General features: G+C 38.6%; 1 long non-coding RNA gene across 1 annotated transcript in view; it reads left to right on the top strand.

Moving 5' to 3' along the window:
- The window catches only part of LOC149124563 (uncharacterized), a 120,307-nt gene extending 110,686 nt beyond the window's left edge, over positions 1-9,621 (top strand). The window contains exon 3 of the long non-coding RNA XR_016213739.1: positions 9,451-9,621. This is a non-coding gene — a long non-coding RNA (uncharacterized LOC149124563). The remainder of the gene's footprint in view (positions 1-9,450) is intronic.
- Positions 9,622-13,562: the final 3,941 nt, after the last annotated feature.

Here is a 13,562-nt window from a genome sequence, read left to right as displayed (position 1 = left end):
TTATCACAATGCAGTTATGAACTACAAAGAATTTGCCAGCATTCATTGTGTGCTACCTATGAATGACATTAGTACTTATTACTCAGAGTTTAATCTGCGGGGTGGCAGCATCTGCAACACCCAGAGCTTCATAGAATTGCAACCTCAGGCTTGGCCTCAGACATACTGGATTGGAACTTACTTGTTAGCATAATCCAAAGGTAATTAGTAAGCACATTGGAAAGTGGTGCTATAGATAATTTGGAAGGAAAATGAGGGGATGGCTACAAGCATAAAATATCAGTCCAAGCAATCTGTCCTACAACCACAAGGCTCTTGCTCCTCACAATGCCTAGTAAGACCTGAGGTACTTCCAGTAAATCACAAACCCTGTTGTAGAACAGAATTCCTCAATCATCAATGTCCCATGCCCTGTGAACATTGCTGTCATTTTTATTGTTCTTGCAAACACATCACTGTTTGGAAGTTGACTTTTGGTTTACTCCAGCAAAGTGACAGCTGCAATCCATTTCCTACAATGCTTTGAGTAAAGTGCTTGTGTTGTGCTTGGAAGAGACATGCCGTAAAGGAGCTGTTCAGAAGAGGGTATGGTAGGCTATAGTTTTCTCAGGGGTTTCCTAATAAACCTCCAGGAAGGAAAAAGTAGTAATTAGGTAGATAATTAGGATTAAGACGCCTAGCAGCAAACAATGCAATACTTCAAGTTAACACTGTCAGGTGCTCAGTAAGGCAGGGGCAACTCTGCTGTAGTCTGAGCTTATTGAGAGAACTAGAGAAATAGCCAGTTCATTTTTTTCATGAATTTTTTTTTATCTTTTGATTTCTAAATAAGTCATTCAGTAATAAGTTTTTGAAGTTATAAAGACTGAAGACTTGTAAGCATTAGCACATTTTTTCCCTATGATTTTGTGTGTTTGAAGACTTTGTGTGTTTCTCACAGCTACAGCACCACATAACTCTAGGAGATTCATCCACATGGAGTAGTTCCCTGTGGAATTGTATAATGCCATAACTCTGTTTACATTTCCATAGTATTGGCAGTTGGTAAACGGATATATTGAACAGATACTTATTATAATTTTCAATCCATTCCATGTATTAAAATCATCTCTAGAATTATAAGAAATAGGGTGGCCTAGCACCGTGGCTCACTTGGTTAATCCTCTGCCTGTGGTGCAGGCATCTCATATGGGCGCTGGTTCTAGTCCTGGTTGCTCTTCTTCCGGTCTAACTCTACTGTTGCCCCGGGAAAGCAGTGGAAGATGGTCTAAGTGCTTGGGCCACTGCACCTGCATGGGAGACCGGGGAGAAGCACCTGGTTACTGGCTTTGGATCAGAGCAGCTCTGGCCATAGTGGCCATTTGGGGAGTGAACCAACGGAAGGAAGACTTTTCTCTCTATCTCTCTCTCTCACTGTCTATAACTCTACCTGTCAAATAAAAAAATAGGGCTTCTCAGGTCACATTCCTGTAGGTATTGATTCAGTAGGTTTGGGGCAAGACTTGGAAGTCTGTATTTTTATTAAATTCTAGTTAATTCTGACATGCAGCCAACCCTGTGTTTAATGCCTAGTGCTGAGGCAGATGTTTAAAGATTAAGACACTCTCTATGCCTTCAAGCATCTGCAGTCTTGAGAGAGAGTTATACATGTAAATGATACCCCATATAATACTATCTTAGATACATGATAGAAGTATGTACAAAGAGACCTGGAATGATTGGGAGAATGAAGCCAAACTCTTACTTGGTCATGCCTCTCTGTGTGTGAGTGTGTGTGTGTGTGTGTGTTTCAGAGGAGCTGGGAGCTCTGTGGAAGACTTGTTATCTTTCCTGTTCACTGCCATGCACTAAGATCAGTTGAGTCTTTGTTTTTCATATCCACATATATCCATGTTCTTTAGTCTGCCTCTTAAACCAAGCCACAAAATGATTTACTTTTTCACAGAAAGTATACTGACAACCCTATTGTCTTTCTTTTCATGGACCATTTTCACTTTAGGCTACTGGCTGAGACTACAAAGGGGAAAGGCAGCCTGGGTCAGGGAGGTGTATCTATGTGTATAATGATACTCAGGAAGTTCATGGAAAATCATATTATGAAAAAACTGCATGAATTTCAATAAAATTTTATACCAAAATAAGCTTATGCCTTTTGAAAAACATTTTATTCTGAAAAACTTATTTGTGTGGTAAGGAGACAGAGAGAGACAGAGAGAGAGAGTGAGTGAGAACGTGACAGCACTCCTGTCTGCTGGCTCACTCTTTAGATGCCTACAGTGGCCCTAGGATAGGTCTGAAACCAAGAGCCAGAACATAGTCTAGGTCTCCTACATGGATGGCAAGTACCCAAGAGACTGGGCCTTCACCACTGCCTCTCGGGGTTACATTACCTGGAAGTTGGAATCAGAAGTAGAGTTGGGTATTGAATACAGGCACTATGATATGGGACAGAGGCATCTCAATTGGCATGCTAACCATGCTTATCCCAACTGGTAAGCTGCTGGGCCAAATGCTGAACTCAAACTTATCTTTTAATAGTGTTTTGTTTCTCCCATGAATGTTTTAAAGTCCTCATGTGTGTGTGAGCGTGTGTGTGTATGTATGTGTACTACACATAAGTAGGCAATGGGTAGTCTCAAAGCTCTTTGTGCCCCCATCAGGTGACTACTTCCAGTTACTGCTTTGGAGGCTGACTGCAAAGTTCAGGAATTGAGGTAGGAAATGTGGGGAAAAAGAAGGGTACCGACAGCTACTAATAGCTTAGAGTGGCCATTAATTCAAAATGAAGCATTAATTCAGCAAAATGCTGAGCAAGCGGAGAAGAGAAAATTGAAAGAAATGAAACTCCAATGAACAGTTGATCGTGTCTTAATGAGCACTGAGAATCAATGAGTTGAAAAATATCAGCCTGTTACAAGAGATGTTTTCCTGGTTTTTAAAGTCATCCAAATGGCGCCAAAATCTTCCTGTTTTAATAATGGTTAGCATATTTATATTTTTGTTATGTTTCTTCACTATCAACAAATTATTATTTTTCTGAAGTCCTATGAAAATGATATTTCCTTATTGTCGCTCCCCCTCTTCGTGGAGAAACGACACAGGACCCTGTGCTGTTCTTTTGTCTGCTCGGCCCTCCCCGGGTTTGCTGCTGGTTCTTCCCGGGTTGGCTACCGTCCCTCCACCTCCGTGGAGGGGCGGGCCCCCAGCCACTTTCCCCACTTCCGCAGGGGAGCGGCACACCGCCGGCCGGCTCTCTCGGGGGCTGCACAGGTGTTCCTTCAGATAGATGTTCCCCTTAGATGTTCCTGGTGCATGTTGTCTCTCTCCTCCTTTATAGTCCTCTTCCACCAATCCCAACTCTGCTACCCACACGCCGAGTACGCTGCTCTCCTCCAATCAGGAGCAAGATCAGCTCCTGCAGCTCAGTCAATCAAATTGGCGAGAGGCAGCTGCGTAGAAGCTGCTACTCCCTTCTCAGCACCATATTGTGGGAGCAGATGCATAGAATAAGTCTTAATTCCAGTAACTTAGTCTAGTCCGAGTTGCTCCCCACACTTATTATTTTATTATGGTATATGTATTATTCATCTTTTCATTACTTTAAAACACCTGAGAAAAGCTACTTATGAATGAAGCCAATTTATTTTGGCTTACATTTTGCAGGTTCACTATTTGAGATGAGGAGGCTCCACTGGTTCAAGCACCTGTTGAGGATAGAGGGTAGTGGAGGGATGATTGCATGGTGACCCAGGAAGTCGAGGGACACAGGAAGCATGATCTTCATCTACCCACTCTGTTGCCTCTCCTTGTAATGCCATCATTATTTTATCATGGGGAATCCACCCTAGCAACCCAATCCAATACAATCCATCCTCAGAGGCCTGACTTCAGATGCCGTAAATCAATCAAGCTCAACTCTAATCCATCAGCCATTAATTTTTTTTTGCTGTTAGCAAGACTTTGGGATTTAAGTGTCTGCATGAGTGTGGGGAGCCAAGTCCTGTTCAAACCATAACAATATTATGAACAAACTGAGGGCAGATATTATACCAAGGTAAACTAGATTCTTAATCATCAAATTCAGTTCATGGTTTTCTGGGTAACAAAACCAGAGCTTCTATATCTTGGCATCACAGATTTAAGAGCAAGCCTTAGTGATGGGAAGGTTGTTAATATTCTCAGGCAGCGTTCTCTGAAAATAAGGGGAGATATTCAGAGTCGAGAGTTTGGCTCTTTTGCATTGGTCACAAGTTATAGAATCCAAGATCTTTTCATTTTTAGACTTATGTTAATTTCAGTAGATTATTCACCTCATGCCTTACAGACAATTTCAGGGAGTGAAGCCAAAAAAGCTTAGAACTTTTTCTTTGAGGACTCTCTGTCTTACAGGAGTCTATATGCTGCTGGTTGTCAGGATGCCCAGAATGTTGAAAACTGACCTTTAGAATTGTCTCATCCTCACTGCACTACAAAGGGCCACTGGATTTCTAGATTTTAAGCTTTGCTGATAACAGATACACCCAGGCATTTCAGAGTGCTTCAAAATGTGTTCATTTATGGTGTGAGATGAACATGTTACCCATCCTGAGATTTCGTTTGCAAAAATCATTCTGCCATCCTCTCTTGGAGATGTTGCTGCAGGAGAAGAAAAAAAATGCAACACACATTTTATGAGCAATACTCTCACCTGCTCTGACTCATCTGTTTTTTTAAAAATATTTATTTTTCTATTTAAAAGACAGAGTTACAGAGAGAAGTAGAGACAGAGAGGTCTTCCATCTGCTGGTTTATTCCTCAGATGGCCACAACAACTGGAGCTGTGCCGATCCAAAGCCAGGAGCCAGGAGCCAGGAGCTTCTTCCAGGTCTCCCATATGGGTGCAGGGGCCCAAGGGCTTCAGCCATTCTACTGCTTTTCCAGGCCATAGCAGAGAGCTGGATGGGAAGAGGAGCAGCCAGGACTAGAACTGGCACCCATATGGGATGCTGGTACTTCAGGCCAGGGCTTTTAATTCTTCTAGATTTTAAATCCTGGAGCCTGTACAGAACATTAGTAGATGCCCCAACTTATGTTGGTTACAGGAAGGTCAAGTGCAGTTAAAATAAGAGCCTAGCTGAAACTACTATTTAAAAGCTATAGGAAAAGCACTGTGTGACCTTCTGATTTGTTTGTCTAACTTGTCTGAGATGATATGTGTCTCTGCTTGCTTTCATGGGAAAGCACACAACACAGCTGGAATTCGAAACACCAAGAAAAGAACTGGGGAAATATTTGTTGATAGATTTCTTTCTTCCTTGTACTTTGAACTGAATAAAGTTGTCACTTTAGAATACTATCAGGATGTCAGAATCCACACAGAGTAACAGAGATGGTAGTAGGAAAATGCCTATGTATTAAGTGAATCATCCATTTAGCAGCAGCTAATTCATCTGTAGACTCTTTTATATAAAATAAAATAGGTCTGGATCTCCCCTGCTATTCTGATCTTTTCTCTCTGAGAATCAGGGCATGTCTTCAAAGCAAAAACTTTAATTCTATATCCAGGGCAAGGTTTGGGATTATACAAATCTAGGCTTCATGAAGATAAAACCAGAAAAATTAAACAAATAAATCATCCAGCAATATAAACAACATATAAGTTTAGGCTATGAATAACAAGCTGAAAGGAAGTAGAAGGAATGATATAAGAATAGAAAAGGGTTTTATAGTCTATCAGTTCTAACTGTATCAGTGCTAACCTCAGGAGTTCAGTGTTGATGATCTATGGTACATGCAGTGGAACTTGGTAAGAGTACTACCTTCTCGCTAGGTCTTAATGAACTGTTCAATTCAGCAAATGATATATTCTTTAATTGCCTGTGTGCTAGCTTGGAACACTGAATCTCATAGTTCATTAAAAGGTATTGTTAGGTGTTCCAGTTTCCAATCATGGTCTTATCTTGGACAGTCTCTGGAGGGCAGGTAGATTGTACAGACTATGGATTTTGGAATGTTTTTTAATTAAAAATAGCAAGGAATATATGATATAACTTGATTTCTTGTTAATAAAATAGAGAAACAGGAGGGTGCATCAGTGCACTGTATGGTGAAGACCTTTTAGCACTAATTTCAACTGTCTTTTTGCCTAGCAGTCTAATCACTTTCTTAATTCTATGTTCTAGCTTGGTATGTGGAGGAAAATACAACAAACCATATTGTAGAATGGGGTAAAATCAGCAGTTAGTTGTCAATTCCCATTTCATAAGAAGATTGAGTATGAAAATTGTGGGTGCGGTATTCATCTCTGTCCATTCTCTTAAGCATTCAAAATCTCTGGTGATGGGAAGCAACTCAAGAATTAGTAAAAAGGGAGTGAAAGCTAAGAAAACTGAAAATAGCTATACAAATAATGTTTAATTTTAGTAGAAGCTGATGGTGTCCATCAATTTCTGTACAAAGAAAGTCTTATTTCTATTAATTTTGTTTCAGTACAAATAACAATTATACTTTATAGAGCACCTACAATGTGCCAGATACTACAAAAGGCTTTATGTAAATTATTCTCTGATCTTAAAATCCAAATAAGATATACCTTGAAATTTCCATTTTACTAGGGAGAAAAGTGAAAAAAATGAGTGAATGATTTTCCGAAGTTTTTGTTAGTAAATGATGGAACATTTTTCAATCCATGCCCCTCCAACTGCCATCTTGTTTCCTACCTATAACCTGTCCAAGTTTAGGAATCAGTAAAATGAACAGGTATGCCTTTTGGTCCATCTTTTGTGCAATTGATGTTTGCTTTTGTGTGTTTATTTAAAAAATGCCTTCCTATTTAAAAATCAATGCAATATATTGTTATATTTTGGGATAGATGACTCATTTGTTTCACTATTTTGAAGCAGCTAGGAATACAAATGGTAGGGCAAATGATGCTGCTCATGTAGTTATTTCCTTGAACAAGAATTTTTTTACTACACTGGTTGTATTTATGGATACAAGAAATAGAAGGCTAGATGTGATCAATCTGAAATAAGCTAATTATTTATTCTTTGAATATGCATCCAAACAATACATAGTAGCTTTAAAGAAATTGTCACCACAAAATCTACTAATATATAGCTGTGAATCTATCAGCTGATTAGAAGTAATGCAGTTGGCAAGGCGGGGCTCCAATGCAAATTAAAAATAGTTTGCATTCTCTAGTTCTGACATTTGAGCTATTACAGAGTCTGTAATGAATACACATGAAAAATAATGCATCCTTTTCAGCTAAATATTTTTGACACAATGATGACATGTTTCTTCCTCTTCTTTCTAAAGTTCTTATATCACTTTTCTCCTTCTTCACAACCAAGTAAAGCTAAACAAAAGAGAAATGACTTTTGAAAGAACTATGAAGATATTGCCTCAATTTCTATGTGCTTTTTTTAAAAGATTTATTTATTGGGAGGATATCCTCCCAGACTCCTTCTATGAGGTCAGCATCACTTTAACTCCAAAACTAGAAAAAAAAAGAGTGAAGAGATCTATAGACCAATATCCCTAATGAACATAGATGCAAATCATCAACAAAATACTAGCTAATCGAATCCAACGATGCATCAAAATCATCTTTCACCCACACCAAGTGGTATTTACCCCTGATATATAGGGATGGTTCAACATATTGAAATCAGTAAATTTGACACATTAACAAATTGAAGAATAAAAACCATAATTATTTCAATAGTTGCAGAGAAAGCATTTGGTAAAATACAACATCCTTTGATGTTAAAAACCTTACACAAATTAGGTATAGAGGAACATTCCTCAATGCAATCAAGGCAATATATAACAAACGAACAGCCAGCATCATACTGAATGGGGAAAAATTGGAAACCTTTACTCTAAGATCTGGAACCAGACAGCAATGCATACTTTCACTATTGCTATTCAATATACTGCTGGAAGTTGTAGCCAGTACTATTAGGCAAGAGAAAGAAATCAAAGGGATACAAATTGGAAAGGAGGAAGTCAGACTACCCTGTTTGAGATGACATGGTCCTATATATAGGGGAACCAAAAGACTCTACTAAGAGACTATTGGAACTCATAAAATAGTTTGGCAAAATGGCAGGATACAAAATTAATATACAGAAATCCTTTGTTAGCACAGACAATACCATGGCTGAAAAAGAACTTGTAAGATCAGTGCCATTCACAATAGGTATAAAAAGTTGGAATAAATTTAACCAGGAATGTGAAAGATTTCTACAATGAAAATTATAAAACATTGAAGAAAGAAATAGAAGAAACCAAAAAATAGAAAAATCTTCCATGCTCATGGATTAGAAGATTTAATATCATCAAAATGTCCAAACTACCAAAGGCAATTTATAGATTCAATGTGATCCCAATAAAAATACCAATGACAGTTTTCTCAGACCTAGGAAAAAATGATGCTAAAATTTGTATCGAAATGTGAGACCCCGAATAGCTAAAGAAATTTTAAACAACAAAAACAAAGAGACATCACAATACTAGATTTAAAGACATATTACAGGGCAGTTTTTTTTTTCTTTTTTTTTCTTCCTAAAGAAAACTTTTATTTAAGGAATACAAAGTTCGTGCATTTCATAAGTACACTTCAAGAATATATTCATTCTTCCCACCATACCTGCCCTACTACCTACACTCCCATTGCTCCTCCTCCTCCCTCTCCCATTCTCAGTCCCATTCTCCACTAAGATACATTTTCTTTTTTTTTTATTTTTATTTATTTATTTTTTTGACAGGCAGAGTGGACGGTGAGAGAGAGAGACAGAGAGAAAGGTCTTCCTTTGCCGTTGGTTCACCCTCCAATGGCCGCTGTGGCCGGCGTGCTGCGGCCGGTGCACCACACTGATCCAATCAATTAACTTTATACAAAGAAGAACAACTCTATACTAAGTAGAGTTTGACAATGTGCACGAAAAAGGAAAAAAAAAAAAAAAAACCAAACTGTTCTTCAACCATCGAGACAAGACTGTTCAAAGGCATTGCATTTTGAACTTTGTTTTCAATCTAGTTCCTCTGCTAATGCATCTGGGAAAGCAGCAGTACATGGCCCAAGTGCTTGGGCCCCTGCCATCCACATGGAAGTCCAGGATGGAATCTGGGCTCCAGCCTGGCTCAATATTGGCTGTTGTAGCCATTTGGAAAGCGAAGCAGCAGATAGAAGATTTATTTCACTCTGTCTCTCCTTCTCTGTCACTCTGAATTTTCAATAAATAAATCTTAAAAAAATATTTGCTATAACTGGTCAGGTGATGGAATTAATAACAGGTTGAAGTAAAAGCAAACCTTGACTTTCAGTAAATGTTGATTTAATTTTGAACTTAAAATATGCCTGGGGGGCTGGCACTGAAGTGCAGCGGGTTGAAGCCCTGGCCTGAAGTGCTGGCACCCAAATGGGAGCCAGTTTGAATCCCGGCTGCTCCTATTCTTATCCAGCTCTCTACTATGGCCTGGAATAGCAGTGGAAGACTGTCCAAGTCCTTGGGCCCCTGCACCTGCATAAGAGACCTGGAAGAAGCTCCTGGCTCCTGGCTTCGGATCTGCACAGCTCCAGCCGTTGCAGCCATCTGGGAGTGAACCAGCAGTTGAAAGACCTCTCTCTCTGTCTCTACCTCTCTCGGTAACTTTTTCAAATAAATAAAATAAATCTTAAAAAAATATGCCTGGGCTCTCTTTCAAAAGATGTTGTTACAAAGATAAGGAATCACTCATAATAACACTTGTTGAAATATTAAGGAAAATAATTTTATCTGCCTTCATTGACTTCTTTTTTTTTAACTTTTATTTAATGAATATAAATTTCCAAAGTACAGTTTATGGATTACAATTGCTTCTCCCCCATAACTTCCCTCCCACCAGAAACCCTCCCCTTTCCCTCTCCCTCCCCCCTTCAATTCACATCAAGATTCATTTTCAATTCTCTTTATATACAGAAGATCAATTTAGCATATATTAAGTAAAGATTTCAACAGTTTGCACCCCCATAGAAACACAAAGTGAAAAATACTGTTTGAGTACTCGTTATAGCATTAAATCTCAATGTACAGCGCATTAAGGACAGAGATCCTACATGAGGAGTAAGTGCACAGTGACTCCTGTTGTTGACTTAACAAATTGACACTCTTGTTTATGGCATCAGTAATCACCCTAGGCTCTTGTCATGAGCTGCCAAGGCTATGGAAGCCTTTTGATTTCACTGACTCTGATTATATTTAGACAAGGTCGTAGTCAAAGTGGAAGTTCTCTCCTCCCTTCAGAGAAAGGTACCTCCTTCTTTCATGACCCATACTTTCCACTGGGATCTCACTCGTGGAGATCTTTCATGTAGGGGTTGTTTTTTTTTTTTTTCTCCAGAGTGTTTTGGCTTTCCATGCCTGAAATACTCTCATGGGCTCTTCAGCCAGATCCGCATGCCTTAAGGGCTGATTCTGAGGCCAGAGTGCTGTTTCGGACATCTGCCATTCTATGGGTCTGCTGTGTATCTCACTTCCCATGTTGGATCGTTCTCTCTCTTTTTTATTCTATCAGCTAGTGTTTGCAGACACTAGTCTTGTTTATGTGATCCCTTTGGTTCTTAGTCCTATCATTATGATCAATTGTGAACTGAAATTGATCACTGGGACTAGTGAGATGGCATTGGTACATGCCACCTTGATGGGATTGAATTGGAATCCCCTGGTATGTTTCTAACTCTACTGTTTGGGGCAAGTCAGCTTGAGCATGTCCCGAATTGCACATCTCTTCCCTCTCTAATTCCCACTCTTATATTTAACAGCAATCACTTTTCAGTTAAGTTTCAACACTTGAGAATAACTGTGTATTGATTACAGTATTCAACCAAAAGTATTAAGTAGAACAAACAAACAAACAAAAAATACTAAGAGGGATCAACCGTCAGAGCAAGGGCTGATCAAGTCACTCGTTCTCACAGTGTTCATTTCACTTTAACAGGTTTCCTTTTTGGTGCTCAGTTAGTTGTCACCAATCAGGGAGAACATACTGGCACAAACTTAGACATATAGACCAATGGAACAGAAAAGAAACCCAGGAATCAATCCATGTATCTATAACCAACTAGTGTTTGTCAAATGAGCTGAAATCAATCCCTGGAGAAAAGACAGTCTCATAAACAATTAGTGCTGGGAAAATTGGATCTACACATGCAGAAGTATGAATTGAGACCCTTAACTTTCCCCTATCCTACCGTATATTTTCTCTGATATGTGGAAGTTAATATAGAATACCAAAAAAATGTATAGGAATGAAATGGTTACTTTGAGATATGATTACCATTTTTAGTCCTTGTTTACAGTCCTATGGAACTGATGTCTTCCTGTTTTTCCTTTTTAAATACCATGATTAGTGATGAATTAAGCATGTCAATATAGAGTAGGTTAAAATTATGGCTTTGAGAAAACAGATGAAGATAAGGGGAGGGAGGGAATGGGATTGGGAGCAAGGGAAGTTTGGTTATCTTCTTTGAACTGTACCTATGGAATGCATAAAATCTGTTATTTTTATCACTAAAAGTTAAAAAAGATTGATTTATTTATTTGAAAGTCAGAGTTACAGAGAGGGAGACAGAGAAAGAGAGAGATGTCCCATCTACTGGTTCATTCCCCAAAGGGCTGCAGCAGCCAGGACTGGGCGATGCAAAATCCAGAAGCCAGGATCTTCATCTGGGTCTCCTCATGGGTGACAGGGTTTCAAGCACTTAAGTCATCTTCCTCTGCTTTCTCAGGACATTAGCAGGTAGCTGAATTGGAAATGGAACAGCCAAGTGTTGAAATGGCACCCATATGGGATGTTGGCATTGCAGGCAGCAGCCTTTCCCACTATGCAACAATGCCGGCCAGCTTTATTCATAAAAATTATCATTAGATAATTATATGTACTATTTAAATTTTGTTGCATTATAATTATCAATATAATACTTGCTGAGTAGAAGGGAGAGGAGAAGATATAAGTATTTAAATGAAATAAAATAAGCCATGATTATTGTTGAACTTGATGAGTTCATGAGTTATAATTTATACTAGTCACTTTACTTAATTTTCTATAATAAATGTTTACAAAAATAATAAAAAATTCAGCATGCTACAATTACTGGAGTCTTCAAAGCAGCCTAGATGAAGTAACTTGCTGTAATTGTTTTGATTTCTTCAGAGCAAAAATTTCATTTTGCTTATAATAGGCTGACATTCTTATAAAAAAGAATTCTGGGAGAATTTTAAGAAATAAATGATTAAAAAAGTAAATATTTAACACTGACAAATATTTATGTGTGCAATATTTTTTCTTTTAGTAATTGTTTTCAGTTTAACATGTGGAGATTTACTGCATGATGATGTACCATCCTAAATATATGGCATTTTTGTACAGGCATGGGCAAATGGGATTGTGAAGACACATATTTAAAAAGTCTCAAGAACTCCTACAGTTAGTCTCAGGATGGTCCTTTACTTTAGTGATACAAAATCCTCAGCACGATTTCTTTGGTTATTTGTAAAGTGTACTAAGCCAAGTTTTACAGAGTTTCAGTTGTCCTTAATGCCTCAGAAGTGAGCCCCAGCTTTATCCTCAAGAAGCATTTATTGTGACTTCCCAACATCTCCTATGTTCAAGCAGCTCCAGAAAAAGTGGACAGGAGTTATTCAAGCTACATAGTCTGGGGTGAGTGTTGTGGCACAGTGGGTTATGTTGTCACTTGCAATGCCTGCATCCCGTACTGGAGTGCCAGGGATCAAGACCCACCTCCACTTGAAATCCAGCTTTTTGTTAATGTGAGGCCCAGGAAGTAACAGATGATACCCCCCCCCACTCTCCCTTCCTCTCTCTCCATTTCCAACTAAAATAAAAACACTTAAAAATCACACACAGTTTCTTCTACCCTCTCCCTCATTTGTTTCTGAGTTGTACTTCTAACAGGCTGTCTTTCAGATGAAAGGAAATGAGTATTCACTTTAATCCACTAACACTCTAAGAATGACTACCTCCATGGGTACCTGACATCACCATCTAGCTTCATATGCATTCCTGCTCATGCTTAAGGAAATCAGCAACTGATAGCAAGTTGAATGTCATCACACAGAAATGCTGTAGTAGAAATTCAAGGTCAAAACACCTTGTAGCCAGTGGGTCTTGTGTCACCAGAAGCCATTGTTAGGAAGTGTACTCCATGTGATTGATCCTTCACTTTTCTCTTATCTTAGTTATCTGCTCAGGGCATGACAGGTCTCCTCTAAGTATCCCTTCAGTTTCTCTTTTCATAAAAGGCAGAGCAGATGCTGAATGTAATGTTTTCTAGAAAAGGTTTGCTTTGCCAAGGCACTCAGTTCCTATTCTCATTCTCTTTCTTTCTCTATTCACACTCTTCCTTCATTACCACATTTTGTCAAAATGTTAAGGATGAAAAATAATAGTAGAGATGTAGGGCTAATGATTAAAGCACTTTGAAACCTCTACTCATGGAAAGAAGGAAATTGCATGTTTGATCTGTCTCAGTTCAATTATTAAATCTTTTTTGAATTATTATAACGATGTCTTCA

Source organism: Oryctolagus cuniculus, chromosome 9, assembly GCF_051225735.1.
Source record: "Oryctolagus cuniculus isolate XC-2025 breed Fujian yellow rabbit chromosome 9, ASM5122573v1, whole genome shotgun sequence".
NCBI classification, from domain to species: domain Eukaryota; kingdom Metazoa; phylum Chordata; class Mammalia; order Lagomorpha; family Leporidae; genus Oryctolagus; species Oryctolagus cuniculus.
The sequence above is the reverse complement of the archived record's forward strand: the minus strand, read 5'-3'. Positions and strand labels throughout refer to the sequence as shown.